This window comes from Thunnus albacares, chromosome 9, assembly GCF_914725855.1.
Source record: "Thunnus albacares chromosome 9, fThuAlb1.1, whole genome shotgun sequence".
Classification (NCBI taxonomy): domain Eukaryota; kingdom Metazoa; phylum Chordata; class Actinopteri; order Scombriformes; family Scombridae; genus Thunnus; species Thunnus albacares.
The window spans coordinates 15034821-15056992 of NC_058114.1; the positions used below are offsets into that span (position 1 = coordinate 15034821).

The 22172-nt window shown below is 41.8% G+C and overlaps 1 long non-coding RNA gene across 1 annotated transcript in view; it reads left to right on the forward strand.

The window, feature by feature from the left end:
* The first annotated feature begins 2446 nt into the window (after positions 1–2446).
* The window catches only part of LOC122989704, a 30723-nt gene continuing 10997 nt past the window's right edge, over positions 2447–22172 (forward strand). The window contains exons 1-2 of the long non-coding RNA XR_006405137.1: positions 2447–2832; positions 14929–15068. This is a non-coding gene — a long non-coding RNA (uncharacterized LOC122989704). The remainder of the gene's footprint in view (positions 2833–14928; positions 15069–22172) is intronic.

The window sequence follows — 22172 nt, forward strand, 5'->3', positions numbered from 1 at the left end:
GAGACGAGGTTAACAGCTTCGAAAAGCTCCTTTCGTCTCAGCGAATTATGCTAAGTGTTCACAAAACACCGGTCTAAATATAGGGCTGGAACGCGCTGCAGATTAGCTCGCACAGTGATGGGTCTATAAGACGGTGGCACAGAGCTGTCTTCCCTCTTTGACTGGCACAGCTTTGAACCCCACAGCTCAAATTCACTCCACAGTGGGTAAATATCTGCAAGTGTGTATGTGTCTGCCTATTAGCCTGTCTGTGTATCTTCCTACAAGAACCAAGGGTGAATGGTTTTTCTGTGTTTGGAGCAAATCCTGTGTGTTCAAATTCACTGCGGTAGAATAAAAACGATGCTACTGGAGTTTATTTTAGAGCTAGCACCTTCCTCTTGGCTGTTTAAAGGTATTAACGAAGGACTGACATTTCAGCTCTCGGGGCTAACCGTAGAGTCTCGCAACCCCCGAAAACAGTGAATGGTTCGACTTGCTCAATTCCTTTTCCAGCGAAGACATCCATGCCTTAATATTTGAGTCTTGCCTTTGATGTGCAATCACACATGCGCATGTCTACCACTCACACACTCGCACAGGCACAATACATTTGCTGAGATAAAGTGACTGCAGTGTATGACCCATTTTGCAGAGGCAGGGTTTTGCTTTCATAACGATGGGGTGTGAGTGAGCGCATGTGTGTATGAATGCCTAACCAGTATCTTACACCGGGATGATGCAGCACGACAGGCTTTTAAATCTTGAAAAGGAAGTGCTAGGCTGGTTTCTGGTAAAAATGCAACTGTCACACGTCCAGTCATAATGCCGTTAGCCATAGTCCCTCAGGGCAACAGGCAAGCTAGTACTGAAAGTACTCACAAGTGGCAAGAAAAGGGGAAGCGTTATCTTGAGTCAAAAAAATTTGAAAATCTAGTGCAAGGGGGTGTGTTATGAAATATATTTCATGTTCCTTAAGTGTGGCAACAAGCCTCGAAACCCCTGACCATGCTCCTCAAGCAGTTAATAATCATTGTTTCACGGTATTGGGGGAGCGAGGCAGAGATAATGTTTTGTGTCGAGATAACGCGTTGCCTTATTCCTGTCGCCTCCCGTTAACGTACAAGAGAAATGGAATGGGCGCATCGCCTTAGAGCCATCCAAATGAGGGTGTCTGCCGTGAAGTGAAGTGAAGTGAAGTGAAGGAGGAGGGGGAGGGGGGGTGGGTTGGGTGGGGGCAAGTGCCACAAAAATCAGGGAGCGGCTGCTCGACCCTCGCGGCGCATCACGGCAGCAGTCAAGTGAATGTGAAAACAAGAGAAAGCTTTGCGGAATATTGATTTAATGCCGCAGCCTGAGCAGGGGAAGATGCGCGCTCCAGATTACATGCGCTCTATTTCCCACCCATACAGAACCTTGAGTTCCTCTGCCTCCACACTTTAGAGAACCAGAGAGACAGAGAGAGGATGTTCTTTTATGTGCTGTTGCCCCCTGTGAAGTCCAACTGTTTAGAAAATCAATGTAGAAATACAAAAGAGGGTAGAACAGCATAAATATGTAAAATCCTGTTAACCCTTTGTTTCTATACATGTAAAAAAAAAAGGAATATCAAGGGATCTCCTTGCTGTATCCTCCCACCATAGCTCCTATGGATTGTATCCCTTCCTTTCAATTAGCTCACTGTCTCCTAAATAATGAATTAGCTTCAGAACCCATTAGGACCAAACATTTTTGATTTGTTGGAGGTCTTTCACAGCCGTTTTGGAAATTTAGGGTGAACATGTTTGTTTTTGATAGTCTAATTTATATATTTTGTGAGGTTTTTTTAAAACCTCAATGGATTTTCTCTTAACTGTTTGTATTTCCTCTTTTTTCAGTCAGTTTTTACAATTCACATGTGGAAATTATGTATCCCATTACACTCCTTCCCATATACCTGTGAAGATAGCCTTGCAAACATCTTATTAATACAATTCCTGATCACCCTACATCACTCAATCAGATTATTCACGGTAGCAATGCAAGAAATATTATATAAACAACAAATTAAGTTATTTATTCCTGTTCTAGTGGTCAAGTACTGTATGACCCTGATGTTGATCTTCTTATTACATGGAAATTTGCGGTGTAAAATTCATTTGTTCAGTTTCAATGTCATCTTTACTCTGCACCATAATGATCATAAAAATGATAAAGTGCTCACGTCAAGTTGACAACTAAATACAAGTTATGTAGACTCACCAAGCATGCATGCATTCATTCATTCCTCTGTTTTATACACACACACAGGAAACAGAATGTGTGCATTTCTCTTTGCTGCCCTCCGTGTAACTCTGTGCGTCGGTGACAAAAAACAGGAGATCTTTGGAACAATTTGTTACTTAATGCCCCCCCCCCCCTTTCTGGTTGCTGAAAATTATGAACAGTGAGCCACACTCACATTCTTGCGAATGTGAGTGTGGCTCACTGCCAAGTGAGGAGGCGCCTGTGCTCCTGTCCTGGGCCAATGGCGCACAGAGCAGCCTTATCGTACTTATCCCCGCCTGGCCAATGGCGCACCTCTCCCCGGCTCACATGACGCCTTTCTGTGCGTTCCCTCTCCTCACAGCGCACAATCCCGACGAGTCCAGGCATCACTGAAGAGCAGACACCGGCGGAATCGGACGTCCATCGTCCTCGGCAGAAGTAACCAGGTGTTATCTTATGAAAACTTTATCGTCATCAAATGAAGCTGACCGTCCTGTCGATGAGAATGACCATGCTTCGTAGGAGGAACAGACTTTTTTCCGTCTCCAAGCGACCGGAGAGGCGCAGGGGCGAGACAATAACGCCCAGAAGTTATTGAAATGAATCGTAAGTAGACGACATTATATTTTTTCCCCTCTTCAAATCACTTAATTGTTGCTGCCATTCTGGAAAGTATTAGTTACGTGTATCGTTTATTTGTAGCCGACTTAAGTTTTTTAATTATAACTGCATGTGTCACTTTTGCGCCGTACCGTATGCTATGCGTTTTAGTACACACTGAAGAGAAAATTAAACATTTAAAAACGCTTTAGAGATTTTCATTACGAAAGAAATTTCACTGCACTTGATGCTTGTTTCACATCTAAGTTCATTTCTTCCTGTCGACATTCTTTGTGCGTCTCTGTGAATTCTCTCATTGTGGATGTGTGGCTGTCTCCGCGCAGCGCCATAGCATGAAATATAGATAAAAAGCACACGGTAAACCCACTGACCCCAGGCAGGCAGGCTGTGCAATCGGTCCACAGGGCTCAATGAGGACAATTAGAGGGGGGGACAAGAGAGAGAGAAAAAAATGGAGTGCTTGACGCACACTGAAAACAGGGCTGCACTTGATTTCAACCCGCCAGGCAGGATAAGGGTGGATCTTCAATAACCTTATATGTCATTTCCAATGAAGGATGTGACAAAAAAAACGTCCCTTAAGTTAGACTCTGGTCAGGCTTAGAGAACTAGGGTTAAAATGTGTTTTTCAGAAGTGAAATGCGCCACTAAACATACATTTATGTAAAATTCCAGTGAATTTGACACCCCATGAGGTCATGTCATTCACTGAACCCATTTATTGATTGTAAATTAGGGGGTAGTGGGGTCAGAGGTGGGGGTGGGGGGGGGGGGGCAACAAAAATTATGTACATTTTGGAGTCAAAGCAAAAATGGGTGCCCGCTGATTGTCCGTGATTTCTGCACAATCAGAGGGAAAAAGCAGGGGACCGGGGCCATTTGATGTTTTGAAAGGCTTCAGATGGCTTTAATTAGGACCTATAAAATCTGTCTGCCCTATTCTCTGAGGCGGCGTTCTGGAGGAGCGACAAGGGAGGGGAACTGACAAAAAACAAAAAGAAAAGCAAACCGACACAGAAAGTCACTTTGCCGAAGGATCGCCTAATCAAATTTTTATAACCCTCCTTTTTTTTTTTTCTCCTTGTTCCCTCCCTTGCCTCCCACCCTCCCTTCCTTGATGCTGGTGGTATGTAGGCAACCCTCTTATTCCCTCTTTGTCTGGCTGCTGTGTTATCTACACTCACCCCCCCCCCCCCCCCAATCCTCCCACCACCCTCAACCTAACTACCGCCTACAGTCAGCCCGACCTCAGACACCTGAAGGCTAGACATAATGATCAAGAGAAGTTCCAGTCTGTCTGGAACACAGCCAGTTGTTTTAGCTTTTCTTCTTCTTCTCCACCTTCTCCTTCTCTTTTTTGTTGTCCTCCTGCTGGCCCTGCTCGTGCCTCTTTCCCTGTCTTCCAGCTACAGTCAAGACACGCTATGTTGTTTGTGAGGTTGCGTGTGTGTATGTGTGTATGTGTGTGTGTGGTATGGAGGGCTACTGCTACTGCTGCCACTGTGTAGCCTATACGGATCTTGGATGGAGTGTGGGTGACTCACGCAGCTGCAATATACACAATCATGTGGAAACATCAAAGACTTCTTCTGTGTGTGTGTGTGTGTGTGTGTGTGTGTGTGTGTGTGTGAGAGAGAGAGAGAGAGAGTGAGAGAGTGTGAGATTTCAGCTATGCTGTTTTGGCGAGCTTCTAGAGAATATAGATATGACATGGCGCCTGTAGTTATTGTATTGTTTCTATTTTGTTCAAATAGCTGGGGTTTATGGGCTGTACTACTTAGCTGTTTTTGAAAGTATTACATTAATTGTACAATATCATATTTGTTTATAAGTTTTTTTTGTACAGCACACAGGAGGTCTGAATCTTGATGTTTTGTCTCTTTCGAGTTTTTTCAATGCAATGATGTTAAAGTCTTGATCTTGAAACTCAAAAAGGATTAGGTCAATAGAACAACGTTATCCAATTATTAATGAATGGAGGTGTAATCTTTTGAGCTTCAAAAGTGAATATAAAATATCATTCCTGCTTGATGACTCCATCTTTACCGAACTGGAGGTTTTAAACGAGGCCCTCGGACACTACCTCTGCTCTGACGGTAGGCGTCTTTCAGTTGGGGCTTAAGGAGAGGTGGCGTCTGAAGTCGAGCAAAAAGAAGTACAAAACACTAATTAGAGGTGGGAGTCGGTGAATAAAGCCTCAATACGTGCATTTCTTTGAGGGACAAATTCATCTTTAAGAGTGTCTTCTGTTTTGAGGAGTACACGTCTTTGTTTTCTCTGCGTGTGTTGGTTAGGGATTACATCATTCGGCTGCTGCTGGGTTAGCTAGATAATAAGCTAGCTTGCTGTATGGAAAATGGCTGGTTGGAGTGGAGTCTTTGTTTGACATCTATGCCTGACAACAGAGTGAACATCAGAGCAAGTAGAGTCGTATGTAATGTCTTTCTGTTTCTAGTCAAATGAGGCAAATCATTTTTAATGCGCATTCTGAGTTATTTTTCTCAACAATGCCCATTTTTTGTGAACTTGTTTCTAAGAGAATTATCTCCTCTGTATCCAAAACTATATAATCTTGTCAGATGGGATGTTTTCAAGAACAAGTGTTTGGAAAATTTGCACAGGGCTCCAGTCAAAATCCTGCCACTTGTTTGTTTGTTTTTTTTTTTTGTTTTTTTTTTTCTGAAAGCTGACTGTGTATCATGGCATCAAGGAGATTGGGGATGTCTCTTCCTCTGCCACCACCCTTTGAAGGGGGAAGTAATAAAAAGCTCAATGGGAGCAACAAGCTGTTCTTCCCTCCTACACTTTGAGGCTTTCTACCTGGAGATGAATAGGAGGCCCCTCCATAACGAAGGGGGAGAAGAGAACATTTTATTGAAGGCTGAGGATGTGGGGGGATGCGCCATAGCTTATAGACAGTTGGTGTGAAATAGTCTAGTCGTACCAGTTCACCGCAAAGCACCGCTACTGAGTTTTGCATGAGAAAAGTTAGCATTTTAGACTCTATGAAGGCTTAATTTTTTTTAAAAGATCACTAATCTGTCAACATATTTTGGCACAAATGATGTAAATCTGTTTAGGTTTAAGTAGGTCAAAAGGTTGTTTTGTAAACATTACCAAATTGTCCTGTTAAATCCCGTTTGAAGTAAAACACTGTCTTCATAGTGTGATAATACATCATCCATGATAATGACATTGGACAATCACAAAGCCACAGATTAGGATTTTCAGTAACCAGATTTATGCGTGAAGGAGTGAAGTCATGGTCAGGAATGTAAATGGCAGAGTCATTCAATTACCACTGTGCCCTTTCCTGGGAAAAGTCCCCAGCCGTGAAGAGGTTAATTGTTTTTGAATCTCCATCCGAGGGGAGAAAATGGGTGAACGGGAGGGATAATTGAGCCGCTGATAGTTGAGTGGGTTATGGATTACTGCGCCTTTCCAAAGGAGAAAAGAAAAAGAGGTGAACGGGAGAGGAAGGAGAGAAGGAAAGGAAAGGAAGGCCCGTGTTGTGCGATGCAGCCGCAGGGGTCGTCTGGCTTTCTTAGGAAGAAGGAGAATTCAATCCTGTTTAGCCCACGAGGTGACCCTTGACCCCTCGCATGCTCCACCCTGCTCCAGGTGCAAGCCCTCACTGCTGGCAGCTCACACACACAGACACACACTACAAGCAAATTTTTCACACACTGAAAGCACTGGGGGGAAACGCTGTATGAAAATGCAGATCCTTTTCACATTTTTGCCCCCCTGCTTCTTTTTCTTCATGCCATTCTATTGTTGAGGGTTAAAGATCCAAGCCTGCTTGTTGGGGTGGGGGAGTGTTGTGATAATATTGGGCCCCTTTTTTTTTTTTTTTTTTTTTTTTCCCTTCTCCTCCTCTGAAATATTTTCTCGCCAAGAAAATGGATGACTGTCTTTAATCGGCGGAAAAAAGATGATCTGACATGGTGCAATAATCACAGGAGTGTTAATCAGAAGGATGTCATGTATAATTACTACAGTGTTTGATAACACCACAGCGAACCACCTCAGGCCATTAGCGAAAGTTTCCCGATGCTATTAATGTGCGTTAATAAAATTCAAGAAAGCCCGGATGGAACGAGCCCTCTGCATGGCCCACTGGTTAAAGCGCTGTAAGGTTAATGATCCAATTTACATACTTTCTGCTGCCATCTGGGTGGAGTGACGAGGCAGATGCTCCCCACTCTATACTGTTGCGTTGTACTGTTCAACACGGAGGAATATGTTCGGTCCACAGAGGTCGATGAGAACATTTAACAGTAAGCCTGTGGTCAAAAACATTCATGAATGAACTGAAAATGCTGCTGAAAGGTCCTATAGAAAGAAGCATCAATCAGATGGCTTTTGTAATATGTTTGAAATTTCATTTAGCCCGATTGCAAATGGTTGAATAAATGGTAGCTTTTTTTCTGGTTGATGATGAATGTGGTTGGGATTGAATTTGGCTACCACTCTAGGTCACCAATCTCAGAAATTGTTCTTCATAAAAAGTGACCCTCGACTATGACATATACTGTGACCTCTCCCGATTGTAAAAAAAAAAAAAAAAAAAAAATCATCTGCACCTCAGGCGATGAGAAACTCAACGGGGGCGATCCACAAAAATCACCATAGATGATTCTGGAGACTGGGGGTAAAAAAAGAGGATTAGTGTCTGTCCACCTCTCTGCCATCCTCATCTGGGTGATCACATTACAAATAGAACATTCTCGAAGCGTTCTTTTAGCAGAGGAACAAAATGAGGTCTGTCGGCGATCAATAAAGCAGTGTGAAAGCAGAGGGATATACTTAAAAAAATCAAAGGCTCTGGCTGGCACGGCCATCATCTCGTCCCGTCTGCTGGAATCAGATAAGGGAGCGGGCCTTGCAGGAAAGGTTGTTCGGCCCTAGGGCAGCTCAACTTGACGGCTATCCCTCCTACTGGCACCCACTGTAGACTGATTTCATCTGCAAATGGGCAAAGCCAAAACCTTTCAGCATTTATCTGGTCCCACTCTGATACTGTACATATGGAAGAATAGCTGAAGGGATAGATGGGTAAAGGGGAGCATAATATATAATCCTTGCAGTGTTCATGGGGAAAAAATACGCAGTTATTTCTCAAAACCCCTCTGTTGTCCTCCATGGGTGATGGCTTTTACCTCATTCTTCACTTACATGATTTAAAGAAAATAAAATCACCCCGGTTTTGGTTTGACAATGTGTCAGAGCTGGTGCGAGTGTTCGTCTCAGATTAGCTCTTTGTGCCGTGAGGAGAGAGGAAAGATGGGGTGGGGGGGGGGGGTTGGGGATGGGGGAACAATACCGCCGCGATCCAAGTTGAAAGAAATCATTTGCACAATTTTATGAAAGCGGTATTTGTCCGGTTGGATGGTTCTATCAAAGCCTAACAGCCACGGTGGAACGTGATTTAAATGACGGGGTGAGCTACAAAGCCAGCAAGATGTCGGGTTAGAGTCATTTCTCAGCTGAACGCTCTCCAGGTAAAATGCAGATAATGCGCTCTCGAGTTTTTCTTTCTCCTTCTTAAAGAAGTCTCATTTCTACAGATGGCTCTGAGCTGACACCAATGCCGCAGAGCTTCTGTTCTCAGAGCTAAGCTTGTACAACATTTATGTGAAGAAGATGAAAAGACATCATGGCTCCACTTTATGCCTTTAAATTCATTCCTGCCAAACAGCTTCACTAAGGCACGTTCGTTTCTTGTTCTTCTTAAAGTATTATCTTTTTTTATTTATAATTTCCCCCCCCCTAAACTCTCTTCTCTAAAACACTCCCGATTATGACTTTTAAAACTTTAAATACCAGTTTAGTAAACCTGCATAGGATGAGAGTTCAGGTAAGTGAACAGGAGAAGTAATAAGAGGATGAGTGCGATTGCTAGGGTTGAAACATGCAGTGCAGATAAAAGAACATGATTTGCCTCTACCCATATCTGTTGTTGACTTCAGTTTCAGAACCCCCTACAGTATTTCCTGGTGACTCACTTCTTTCCGAGCCATTTATGCTTGAAAACTTCCTATGGATAAACCACATATATTCAGAGTTTTATTGTCAATGAGGGACCATTGGGCATAATGAAGTTCTGTTTCCCAGCGTGAGTTTGGGAGGCTCATGATTACAAATGCTCCTCTCATTGTCTCCCATCATCTCTTGCCTAATTGAAGACAATATAACGAGACAATGTGTTCCCGCTCATCATTCTGCATCAATGGCGTGCTCTATGGAACGTGCCAGTCTGTTAAAAGTAGGGTGGTGGCGGCGGGGAGGGGTGTGTGTGGATACTTGAATGCGCTCGAGCTTGTTTAATTTGGACCAAGAAGATGGACAATTATACTACAGCTCCCGGGGGGGCTGTTCATTTTGGTCAGCTTCCCCATTTCATGGCCGCCCGCCCTTGTAAACGCTCCTGGATGTGTCTGGGTCATGCGTTAGGGGGTGGAGTGGGGTTTGTTGGCGGGAAGGGATTGGGTGGGGGTGTGCCTCTGGAGGGGTTGTCTCAGATGATTAGGACAGCCAAGTGGGGAGAGTCCCTCAGTGCCTGGCCTCCTTCACCTCCCTAATATGCTCTGAATAAGTCCCCCTCCGCTGTGCGTTTGTTGTGGGGTTTGGCGGGAGGGAGGGGGGAGGATTATGTCTGGCCATGGTTTAGGAGTGTTTGTCATCTGCCCCCTCGAGACCTGCACCGGCTTCTTTGTCTGAGCGTCAGGCGTCGGTACAATGTCAAACAACACAATGTGCCTATGCAATCAGGGCATCTCGGGTTAGGAACTGACACAGGATTTCATGTCTGGATTTTTTCTTTTTTCAGTACCCTAATTTTAGGGTTGAGAATTCATACAGGCAATTTATTCTTTACACAAGTCACTTAAATACAGATGAAAACTATTTAAAAATCGCTACAGTGTCACAATTCTTAGCACATTTTTATTTTCATTTCCGCAAGTGACTTTTCTAGATGTGCTTTAAGATGAGGATATTCTCAGAATACTATCAGATAGAAGCACATTGTACCTATGAGTAAACATGTTCTGTTATGAGTCGCACAAAATCAAAACAAGATCTCTGCCATTTTGTGCTGTCCTTCAACAGTCGCGCGCGAAGCGGAATCCATCACAGAGGAAGAAGAAATGCTCATTACAGTAGCATCAATAAACCAGAAAGCAATGCAGCCACAGCTTGCATCTATGATTGCTGAGTGTGAAATCTATCAAACTCCTATCAGCTTTTTTTTTCTAATTTGAACAACAGTATGGCATTATTTATTCCACTGTCTCACTTAATCTTGAATTTGGATTAAAAAAAAAAAAAAAAAACGTACAAAATGCTATCACTCATGTGCTCTCCTTCATATATGAGAGCTGTTGAAAAGCATAGTGAAAGATACAGAAACGATACAACTAACTGAAGCAAGCAAATTACAACATTTGTAAGACTTTACCATAAATCAAGGGCTAACACTTTATTTAGTCTATACATACAGTACTATTTCTGGTGCCTATATACACAGTCAGGAGTTCTGTGTAATGCACTCAAAGGTGTTTTCATCGGTTCACACAGTGCATCTCTGTATGACATGTGGAAGAAAGATTCATTCATGTCCACACAATGGCTAACAAAGAGACTACTGAGCCTCAGCCAAATATCACAAGTTACATTGAAAACAAACAAAATGGTCTTGCTGTACATTGAGGTGGCACAATTTGCCAATGACTTAAAGTTTAAGGTTTGGTCGCTCTGGGAGAAATGGCTTCTGTGGCATTCGATTCAAGTCATTTAGCCATTTGGAGCACCAGGAAATGACATGCATTCCTTCTTCGCAGTAACAAAATAAACCAAAATGTAGTTCCTACTATTTCTGCACAATTATGTCTAAAATGTCAGCGTTAATTGCTTTACTAGAAATCGTGAAATTGATTTGTGGTCTTGATTTTGTCGCACTTTAGGGACCATTTACCAAAATCCGGCTTCAAATACAGCGGACCTCAAAATCAAAGGTCCATTGTTCTTTGACTACAGGTATTTGTAGAAAATAAAATGCAATGTTATACCAACCAAGTTATTCTTTAGTTTTAAAGTTTTTTTTTAAACTTATTTAGTAATTTTGGAGAGACAAATACAGACACACTTCCACAATAAATCCTGACAGGAACTTAGCTTTTCTAGCTCAACTGTGTTTTTTCAGTTAATTCAAGGTTGATAAGGAACGTTTATTCGGACAGTTGTTATGTTTGAGCATCCCTAATTATATTGTAACATATGGTATCAAGCTATCGTTTTTCAGTCTCAGCTTTCCTCAAGTTGAACTTGCCGCTAATTCTGACTCACAAAGATACATAGCAATGACTAATCGTATCACATTCCCTTGTCACAATATACAGCACTTATAATGTGCGCTCTTCAAGGGCGTACCTTGCTACTTTTCAGATGAGTAAATACACCACGTAGATGAGTTTTGATGACACCCAGTGAGCTATTTTTGATCATTTTACATGCTTTTAAGACTGGCAGTTTAAGGTGTTTCTGTTACAGCTCTTACCTGTGTTCACAGAGTCTCACAGGCTTTTTAATTGACAGAAAAGGTTTCAAACAATGAAGGTATCAGAAGTGTACTTGATCTGACTCGCATGCTCATTGTGGAAGGTTTTTTTTTTAACTTCTAAGTAGTTTCCATTTCATTTGACTGCACCTGAGGGTATATTAAAACCATTTTCATAAAGATTTTTGAATAAGCCCTTGAGATGTTTTTTATAGCTAGGATTTTGAGGAGTGTAGATAGACACATCAGTGGCTGTTTCTCTGTGTGTGTGTGTGTGTTTGTGTTGGGGGTGAGGGAGCAAGTAATTACAGTTGTGTGTGTGTGTAATTGAGTTTTCCTGGATTCGGGTGAATGTCTCATCTGACCAACGGAAATCTGTTCTTTGGTGCTTTTTTTAGCCTGGTGTTTCATTGTTGAATAGTTGGGGCTTCAAAACAGCTTCATACTCAGTGTGATTTTTTTTGCAGATATTAAACACTTCTAAAATTAGTTGCCCCACAGTCCTGAAGAAGTGAGAAAATGATGGAATTTAATAGAAAGTTGTTTGCACATAAGCAGACAAATGCATCTCTCATTCTTCATTGTTTTTTTTTTTTTTGGAGACGTGAAAGGGGTTGCTGTAGGTTAGGGTTAATACACTAGCAAATATATCAGTTTATGCAAATCATATATCAAATTGTGTCTGACTTTTTTTTTCTGGAAAAAAGAAAATCCAGTGCGGATGATCTCTGTGTGGACAGGAAGCCTTGAAGGTTGGCATCATGTCTGCCACGTTCTCCCTGAGGGCATTCTAGCCTCCTTACATGCAGAAACACACACACTCACGCATGCAAGCTACTGTTTTTCCTCACAGCGCGGCAGGAGTCTGTCTTCATCTGTCCTATTGATTAATGAAGCAGGCGCAGCAGGGTGTCCGAGAGAGGCAGGAGTCTAGATCAAGGCTGTGAGCTGCACCACTGACACACACACACACACACACACACACACACACACACACACACACACACACACACACATAAACATTCAGGCTCACACACTCTTTCGCTGTCTCTGTCATGTTCTCTCTGTGTCTGTCACAGCAGATACTGTAGACACAGGCAGCGATGACACACAAGTGTACATACTGAGAGACATGACACACACACACACACACACGCGCACACACACAGCAGCACTGACACACACGTGTCGTCGTCGTAGCTTGCAAATACACCATATCGCACTTGCACACTCACACACACTCTCAGAATGAATTAGCATGGCTTGGCTGCGCGGGTGCTTAAGCTGGGAAGGCGTTTCTATAAACATAATGTTTGTAGATTAGTTGGGGTTAATGATCCGATTGCCTTGGAGCTGCCACGGCGCCTGTGTGCGTGTGTGTGTGTATATGTGCGCACATTTGTGTTTTTGGCTAAGGGGAAAAGGCACTGCTTTACTGTGCTGTCTCCCTCACTTCCAAATGAGACATGCCTCAGGCACCATTACAAGAGCAGAATTTGTGCTATTAGGGAACTGGGTTTGCCGCGCTTGCAGTGGTACCAAAAAGAAATGGCTAAAATTATGTCTTGACTAACCTCAATGGGCAGGTCCAGTATTTTCTTTGCATAAATGAGAAATTACAAGTTGTGTACTTAAAGGCTATTTTTACACGTTGCCTGTTGGAATATCGCGCACGTTATTTCTGAGCCATGTAAAAAAGCCAAGGAATACAGCTGTTTTTTTTTTATTTATTTATTTTTTTTTTAAAGTTCTTTTCAGAGCAGAAATAAAAAATCCAGAGTCAGAGTTTTTTTATTTCTCTTCCCCATCTTTACTTTACTGTTTAAAATTAGCTTTGCTAGTCCCAACCAGAAATAGCCCTCTGCAAACGACTCTCTCAACTCTTAGTCAAACTGGAGTCGGTGGGTTCAGTAAGGGTGTAGTCCTTCCAAACCTACCACCCTCCTCCCCATAATCACACTGAGAAACCTCTCTCATGTAATGCTGTATGGACAGAAAAGTGCCGGAACGAAAGGCAGGAGAGGGAAAAAAAACGAGTTGCAAGGAGCAGGAGGCTGAAAAAATTACTGTAGGACCCCTACTCTTTTTTTTATGCCCTCCAACATTTTTTCTCTTCTATTCCTCCCTCCCACCATCCTTCATACCCTCCCTTCCTCTCCTCTGGCGTTCCTGTCGAGGCATGCCTCCATCCCCGCCAACCAGCATCGTCCGGGGCAAGGCGAGGGGGCAAGAAGAAAGGAGGGGAGGGGACTGGGGGGGGGGGGGGGGGGGGGCACGGGGGGCAAACAAAGGAGCACTGTTGCTGCCTCGCTGGGGTTTTGGGGAGGGTCTACACCAGGCTGGAGGGGTGCGGGTTAGGGGGCGGATGGGTGGTTGGGGGGGGGGGGCATACAGACAGAGAGAGAGTGTGACTGAGGAGGTTTTATCTTTAAGAATAGAGATTAAAATGAATGGGAGGGGAGCAGGGGTGTCTGTTCTGTTCACAGTAATAAAGAGGACAAGCATTGCCAGTCATTTTTTCACACACACCCAGACACACACACACACACACACACAGTTGGCACACTCTTAGCAATGCTGCAGTTAGTGTGAGTGCGAGAGATAGGGGAGGGATGGGGGTTGTTCATTGTTTCCTGGCCATTGTACAATATTTGCTTAACCTGCGTGCTTTATCTGTGCAGCTGTATGCTACAAATGAGATGGCGAAAAGTGTGTGTGTGTATGTGCAAACGCGGCTGTCACAGCTGTTAGCAATTTCATCAGTGCACTGTAAGACGCCCCCTACACACACATACAGTACATATATACTACACACACACACACACAGAAACACACACAAACCCTGTCAATTTACGAAGCAGTCTGGCTATGATAAAATCATTTTGCGAACAACACAATTACTTGACATCTTAGTCTATACAAACAAAAGATGAACGATTAAATGGACACAGTAAAATGCCAACGCAGGTATGCAAACTGTAAATGGCAATCAGACAACCGTATAGAAACATAATGATAATCATCCTATTCCTCTTTTTCGCCATTGGTTGCCAGTCGACGCTTCCTGACCCCAACTTGAACCTCATTTTTTGTTACATTGAGCAATCTTGCTCTACTCTGCAAATACAAAACTGGCTGTTGTTACTCATGATATCTCAGCATTGCTCAGGCTTTTATAGCTGCAAAAAAAGTTACCTAGCTCTTGGAACGGAATACAACACAACACAATATATCTTGACTTCAGACTTTCATGTAAGCACATTCTATTGCAGGTCGTGAACTGCATCGATTTGTAATCTCTGCGCCTGTTTTGTTCATACATTCTTTTGGAGCGCGCAGCTAGAAACTGTTTCGAAAGATAACTGAATTTTAAAGGCCATAACTGGAATTCCACAAGGCCCAACTATATGAATGGAGTGTTTTATTTATTTTTTCTTGATAGAAATCTATCTGTGGGGTTAGATATGCTCGAACAGTTTCTTAATCGTTCACTTCCCCTCTCTGCCCTTTTTCTGTTTCAGGTCATGAAAGGAGCTGGCACAAGAAGAAGAAACCGAACGAGTGCTAACAGCGTTAGCCTTCACCGCAGAGGGAAGGAGGGGAAGCAGAAAATCCCTAGAGCAGAACACAACGAAGAAAAGACAAGAGTGATGAAAGAGAGGTAAGAAAGCTTGGTTTGCCCCGGGGATATACATTGTCTTTCTGTGTATGTGAGTGTGTGTGTGTTTGTGTCTGTCTTCTGTTGCCCTTACACCTGGTTGCCTGACTCAGCTGTATACCAGGGGTGGGTTTCGTGTTTGCATGGGTGTGTGTTTTTGCTATGTGTATGAGTGTGTCCGTGTTTGTTTTTGTGTGTGTGTCCCTGGCATCGAGCCACGGCCGCCAGGTGAAGAACGTACCATCCTGTCTGAGTCACCTGCTGCATCCTCAACTTCTCTTTTGTCTTTATCACTCCCCTTTTTGCTTTTTTCCCACCAGCATTCATTTTTCTTTACTGAAGAGGAACCTATTAGCAACATTAGGTTCTATGCATGTTGATATTTTTTTTCTTATTTGTATGGTTAGACGCCTCCCAATTACAGAAATGACTCAAAGTAGGACTGGTTAACAGACATTTTATCACGATGGAGTTTTCTCACTGAACAAAGCCACAGAAGAGCAGTCTGAAATTACCTTTATTTGCAAATTGTAATTAATAAATTAAATTACCAGATGTTTTATGAATTTAATTCAGAATTTATTAAGAATCTTTTGAAGTTTTCATCAACATTAGATAGGCATTGTGTGTCACTTTGCATAAAGGAACTATAGAAAGAAAAAAACATTTTAATCCATTCAGACAAATTCAACATTTTTGTATTTCATGTATTCATTGGTCATGAATACTGAATACCTGTACAAAAAGTAAGCTAACAAATGTTAAATATCTTTCAGTATTGACCTTAATAAACCCATATCCTAATCTTTACTGTAGCCCACCTGTTTAATATGTAGCCCTTTTTTGTTTTATTTCACAACACATCCAATCCAGTTCATGTTGTAAGGATTTTACCTTTTCTCTACAGCATCCATTAGACTTTTAAAAAAGTCAAACATTTCAGGGACAGAGAAAGGAAAACATTACCTTAGAGAGTGGCATTGCCAAAAGGCAAAACACGGGGGGGAAACTGGGAGAAGAGCCATCTTATTGTCTTAACTGTGTTTCAGCAGTTCCCAAAGTGAGCAGTCTCTCTGAGTAATCTTCTCACTCTCTGTGTGAGACTGAAAGCAGCAGTAAATCATTTTCCAGCATGCGAGCATGGTCAGAATGGCTTCCACTGTACACAGATAGGGGGGCGGGTTAAAGAGGAGAGGCAGCGAGAGGGAAAGAAAATGTTGTTTTTCTCAGTTCTTGTCATCCTCCCTTCTGATGGGACTCTCTTCCACCTCAGCCTTACACCCCAGAGGTTACAATAGCAATGATGTGATTTTTCTTCAAAGCTTCTCTGTCCAGGGTTTTATAGCTTTGGACACAGAACTTAGCATGCACTGCATGCCTTAATTTGTTTTCTGATGATTTCAATATCCAAAAGTTCTTCAAATTGTATTATTCCCATTATAGGCTTCCAAAGTGGTAATGCACATTTTTTTCATCTATGGTGATTCTGTTTTGCTGTCATGACATTTTCTTTGGATTTCCTACTAATGAAAATTGACTTTCTAAAGTTGCTACTCTTCTTTTTTTTCACTCTTCTCTTTAGAACACCAAATATAAAAACCTTAAAACAGATATAATTTAAAATGCGTATCATGATGTAACAATGGTTGATAAGAGGGTATGCCAGTAAAAATGTCCTTTACCGTCTTTGTTTTACCTCTGTCCAGCACTCTCAATATGAACAGTACCTCACAATGACGTCCGGCAGAAGACAGAATAATTACATTCATCTTATTTCTGTTCAGTTCAGCTCGACTCATTTCATATCAACCCAATCCAGTCAAACTCAATTCTTTCGTTTTGTTCCTCAGGTCTTGCACTCTCACTCACTTATTTTCAGTCTGCCTGAGCCTCGCAATCTTCTGTCTTTTCTCACATTTTTAACTCCCTTCTGTTCTGTATTTCAAGCAACCACAGGTTCACGGTCCACCTTCCTTTTCCGTAGTGTATTCACCCACAAGTACTCTCTGTTAACATCCTTTGATCACTGTCTTTATTTCTTCCATTTTTGCTAAATGTTAGTTTCCCTGGGAAGACAGAACATGCTGTATAGTGATGGTTAAAACATTTGAAACAACCCTCCCAGGGATTGTAAAGTGCTGATCATAATCTTTGGAATATTATTTAAATTATTATACTTCCTCACATTTTAAAATTCTGTCCAGATCACCCCAGTTGGGCAAGTCAAATCTGTTTTAAATCAAAGTAGTTATGAACTCATTTGAGAAAGAAATGCCATCTCCTTCTTCTTTCATCATCCTTTTGATGGATGTCTTGTATATCAACCAACTGGGATTGGTGGAGGCACAAGTTGTCCAACTACACACAACCCCATTGTTTTAGGAACTGGTGAAACGATGCAAGTGTAGTCTGGGGAAGAAAGGAAGGAAAAAGGAGGAGGATGTTGTAAGCAAGTATCCAGACATGTCAATGCTCTTTCTTCTTTCCCCCCCTTTCCTCTCAAGTGTGTCAGCCTTTGCTCCGGTGGAAGAAGGTCTTTCAGGAGCAGCCAAGTCTGTCTAAGATGGCTTTAGAAGCTGCAGGACTCAAGAAGCAGTATGGTTTTCTTTTGGTGTCCATTTGTGTATGCGGAGGCAGGGTTGCATAGCTCACACCGCAGTGTGTCACACAGTTTCATATTTCAAAAAATGCATTTGGCAGGCAAATGAGTCACTCCGTCAAGTCATATTGATTCACTGCGGGACTGGGGGACAGAGCGAGTAATTGTCACTTTCACGCTCAAGCAAAATAACCAGAAAATGATGGACGATGGTTTACAATGGTGAGGGGGAGAAAAACATACTCAGCTGGGGAACGGGCATAAAAACCTGATGGACAGGTGTTGAAAATGGTAACATTTGTGTCCACACAAAGGGAAGCGTGGAACAACACAGTGCTATTTCATCAAAGCCCTTTTCTCCCCCCCCATCAGCAAAGACACCATACAACCACCAGAGGATTAAAGATTACAATGAGAGCTTTTATTGAGTTTGAAGCCAGAGCAGTTTGAAAAATATTGAAGGGATGGATGGCTTGAGGAATGGAAAAAAAAAAAAGATTGATGGATATGAAGGGGAATAGATGGAAAAACATAAACAAAAAAAGAAGGAGGTGGACAGTGATGAAGCGAAGAAGAAGTGAACAAGAAAGCAAAAGCGATGTTGGTGGAGAAAATCTCAAAGTGAGCATGAGTGAAATGAGAGAGATCCAAAAATGGGAGAGGTAGAACTGGTAAATGGAGAGGTGGGGTGAGGGCCAATGGAGCGATGCCTCTAATGTCTTTATAAGGCCATAAAATACTGCACTTCCTGGCCTCTCTCTAATTGCTACGAGGGATGGGACGGGGGGAGACTCGACTCTACCTGCCTACTAAATGAGGCCTCTAAATCCCTACTGCTTGGCCTTGGGGGCTTTCATTGGGATTTCTTTGGGATTTCTGGCAAGCAACACACAGTGAGAGACAGCATTTCGAGGAAGGTCTATGTTTGAAGATTCTTTATTGTTCTTTTTCTTGGGATTAAAGTTGAGAAGTATGCAAAGAAAGGCAAGAAAGGAGAGAGGAAAGTGAAGTTTTTTTAATGATCCCCTCAGAGTGAATGGAGAATGACAGAAAAGGATCTAAGGGGAAAATCCAAAGGCAGAGAGCTAAAGTTAGAAATATAATGTACTTATAAGCTATTCCTAACAATAACCACTTTAAAATAAAGCTGAGAAAGACACACAGAAAACACAGAAATGAAGAGGTAGAAAGAGAGGGGGGCTTTTATTGACTCAGCAGGAAACGACCGTAGAAATGGCTATGCCTCCCCAAGGAGCTGTATGCTGAACTCTTAAAAACGTGAAAAGTAACGCTTGCCATCATTGGAAAAGAAAACATTTTCATTTCATAAACTGCTTGTCTAAGGGACCCTGCCTCAACCTCTAGCCCTCAAATAAGCAGAGTAACTAACAGACAGACCCTTCAGAGGAAGAGAAAATCTCTTTTTGACAGTCTGGATGGGGGGGGGGGGGGGAGGCAAACTCACTATAAACAAGAAGAATGCCCTCACTACAGTGCAGATCTCCACCCGGTGTGTAAGTTTTCTTAAATAGATGCATGCAAAGTTTTTCATAAAGTGTTTTTGTATAGTCTCAGTTTTCTTTAAGATGCATAGAATAGTGTAACTGTATTATAACTGAGCATCCTGGGTTCGCCTAACTGTATAAACTTTATAAGGAAACAGTAAGCAGGGCGATAAGTCCAAACTTCTCAATTTAAAGATTATTCATTTAGAACATTTTGTGGTAACACACACCATACAAAATGAAACTCCTCCCTACCTCCCTCTCCCCTCCCAGAAGAGTTGAATCTCACTCACTTGTCCCTCCCGACTCCGTTACAGTCAAGGTGGTGGCAAAGCTAATAAAACAGGGATTTGTTCATCTTTTATCGTGCCTAACTTTAGTGGATCATAACATATTGGGTATGAAATTAATCTGCAGATGCTCCGGTTCAAGATGAGACCAAATTTATCTATGGATGTCAGTTTTTGAGCCATGACAAAGGCCAAAAATGTGGCCTGCAACAGACTGAGTAAGCCTTGTTTTTAGCCCAGCCAATTGCTGGAGGTGCCTTTTGCTATGTATTAACACATATCATAAAATGGCAGTGACTGCTGAAAAGATGAAAGTCTAAGCTTTACTATAGGCACATAAGGAATAGTGTTATAAAATAAGTTTTTAAAAAATTGTTAATCACCACAACCACGAGAGGTCCTTGAGCATACAGTCATAAATGTGCACAAAAAAATATTAGGCTGATGGGTCCAGTAGTATGAGAAATAAACTGCGGACAGATACACACACGGACACACACATTATCTCCTTCCAGGCTTATGCCTGGTGGAGATAACTATGGCCCACATATCTGGAGATGTACTTAAATGAAAGAGCCATTGATATCGACATTTGTTTCAAAATGAGACCGCATCAATTTAAAAACGGTGTCTTATCAAATGTTTAGAAGCGTGAATTATACAAGAAGACAGATGGAAAAAGGTCAAACATTAAAGCCTTTAACTAAATCCAGATAATTTATTGTTAGGGTGACCAGATGTCCACTTTCTTTTTTAATATTTGATGACATCTTTCATCAAATACCCAAACAAATTGACAACAACAATGCAAAATACAGTAGTAACTAGTAATGCATGTTAAAAGAATTTAGAATTATGTTATTTCTATTTTAGAAGTTTTTTATTATCATTGTCATTTTGAGTATTATTGAATATTATTTGAGATTGAATATTTAACACTTTGCTTTAACATCACTGTCTTTCTGTCTGCTCACCCTGAATACTATAAATGAACAGTAATTTCAGGCATTGGGATTTTGTTTTCCAAAATGTGAATTTCAGTCTTATTTTCTTATCTTTTGTCAGTGACTTATTCTGAGTTTCTGAGCTGTGCGCCGAACTTTTGCTTATTTTGATGATGAGGTTACAGGGGTGTGTTGTGTCTCAACTTGCCGCGCTACAGGAGCTGTATAACAGTTGCCTTTTTTGTGCTGGGTTTTTATCAGTGGGTGAGAGAATGAAAAGGAGTCAAAGGCAGCCCCCTAAGCTTTCCATAATGCGTCCCGAGAGGAGACAAAGGCCTGCATTCACTGCTGGGTGTCGATAAGACCTATCATTAGTCTGCCATTGGAGGTATTACCAACACACACAAACACACTTTATAAACACACATACAGGGTGCAGTAGTACTTATTCCTGTGCCCATTCTCTTTTTCCACATACACAGGCATAAATATTAGTATGCGTGCCAGAGGAGTGAAAGAGGCAGCCAGGCTCGACTTGAATTGAATAAAGGCAGAGGAGTGGACCCCCTGCCGCTTTCCCATCACAGCAGAATTCACTCAGCCTCATATGGCAGCAGCGTCCACGCTCAGCTATACCTTGTGTGTGTGTGTGTGTATATAACACTGTGTATAGCTACAACTTTAACTTTAAGGAGCTGATGGCACGACCAGCTCATGATAAATAATTCACAGCACCATGAAATTGATGTTTATATACTGCATACCTTTAATGGTCATATGTGATGAAGAATCTTTGGATTAAGAAGTGAAGCCACAGAAAACACTTTTAAAGATTGAACATGCTTCATTTTTTAAACATTAGTATTATGTCCTTGTTAAATTAATAGTATAATAATATAATAATGCTATACTATATTTCTTTTCCTTTCTTACACTAAAAGGATATTGCTACTTGCTTTTTGTGATGAAAGAACAGCACCTCTGTAAAATATTTTATACAGTAAAGACACCCAGCAGACAAAATCCAACCAGGTGGTTAAATGAGGATAAAAGGGTAGTGGGAGCTGCCAGCCATCTTGGTGATAATCCTGCTTGTTTATAGTAATAATACTAATGTCTCAGAATTAATGTGCTATTGACTTATTGATGATAAACTGTTACACATCGTACATTTACTTAACAAGACAGGGGTAAAATTGGATGCAAGAGGAGGAGGATGCCGAGGTTTCCTATTAACGTTTTCCTGTATATGTGTATATACGTGTGTGTACACTTGGTTTAGGACGACGACACTGCTGTCTAGTTCCTAAGTAGATGATGAACCGTAGCTCGAATTCCCATTGCCTCTCATTAGCTCAGCCCCCGGAGAATATATGAGGTTACTTACCTTCCCTTGCTCTGAGTTCCCGGCCAAACGCCAAGCGTCGGCTCAGGGTCATTAGCCTCGCTGCTTGGAACAAATGGCCTTCGATAGCATCTCGGCTAAAATACAACAGAAGCTGATTAACCCCTTGATCCTTGGAGGATAGCATATTGAAAACATTAGGGAGGAAGGAATGGACAGGGATGATGATCATTTATTATTTTTAGCCTCTTCCATCTTAAATTAGATCTTTTGTGCTTCCTTTGTGTTGTTTTCTTTTTTTTTTTTTTTTTTTTTTTTAACAGAGGCTTTTGAGAGTCCTTATTTTTTTAGTGTCTTGGAATCTTATTGCACTTCAGCTAAACATCACAGTTGTTTGCCTGAAAACAAAAACCGCAGAGAGAGA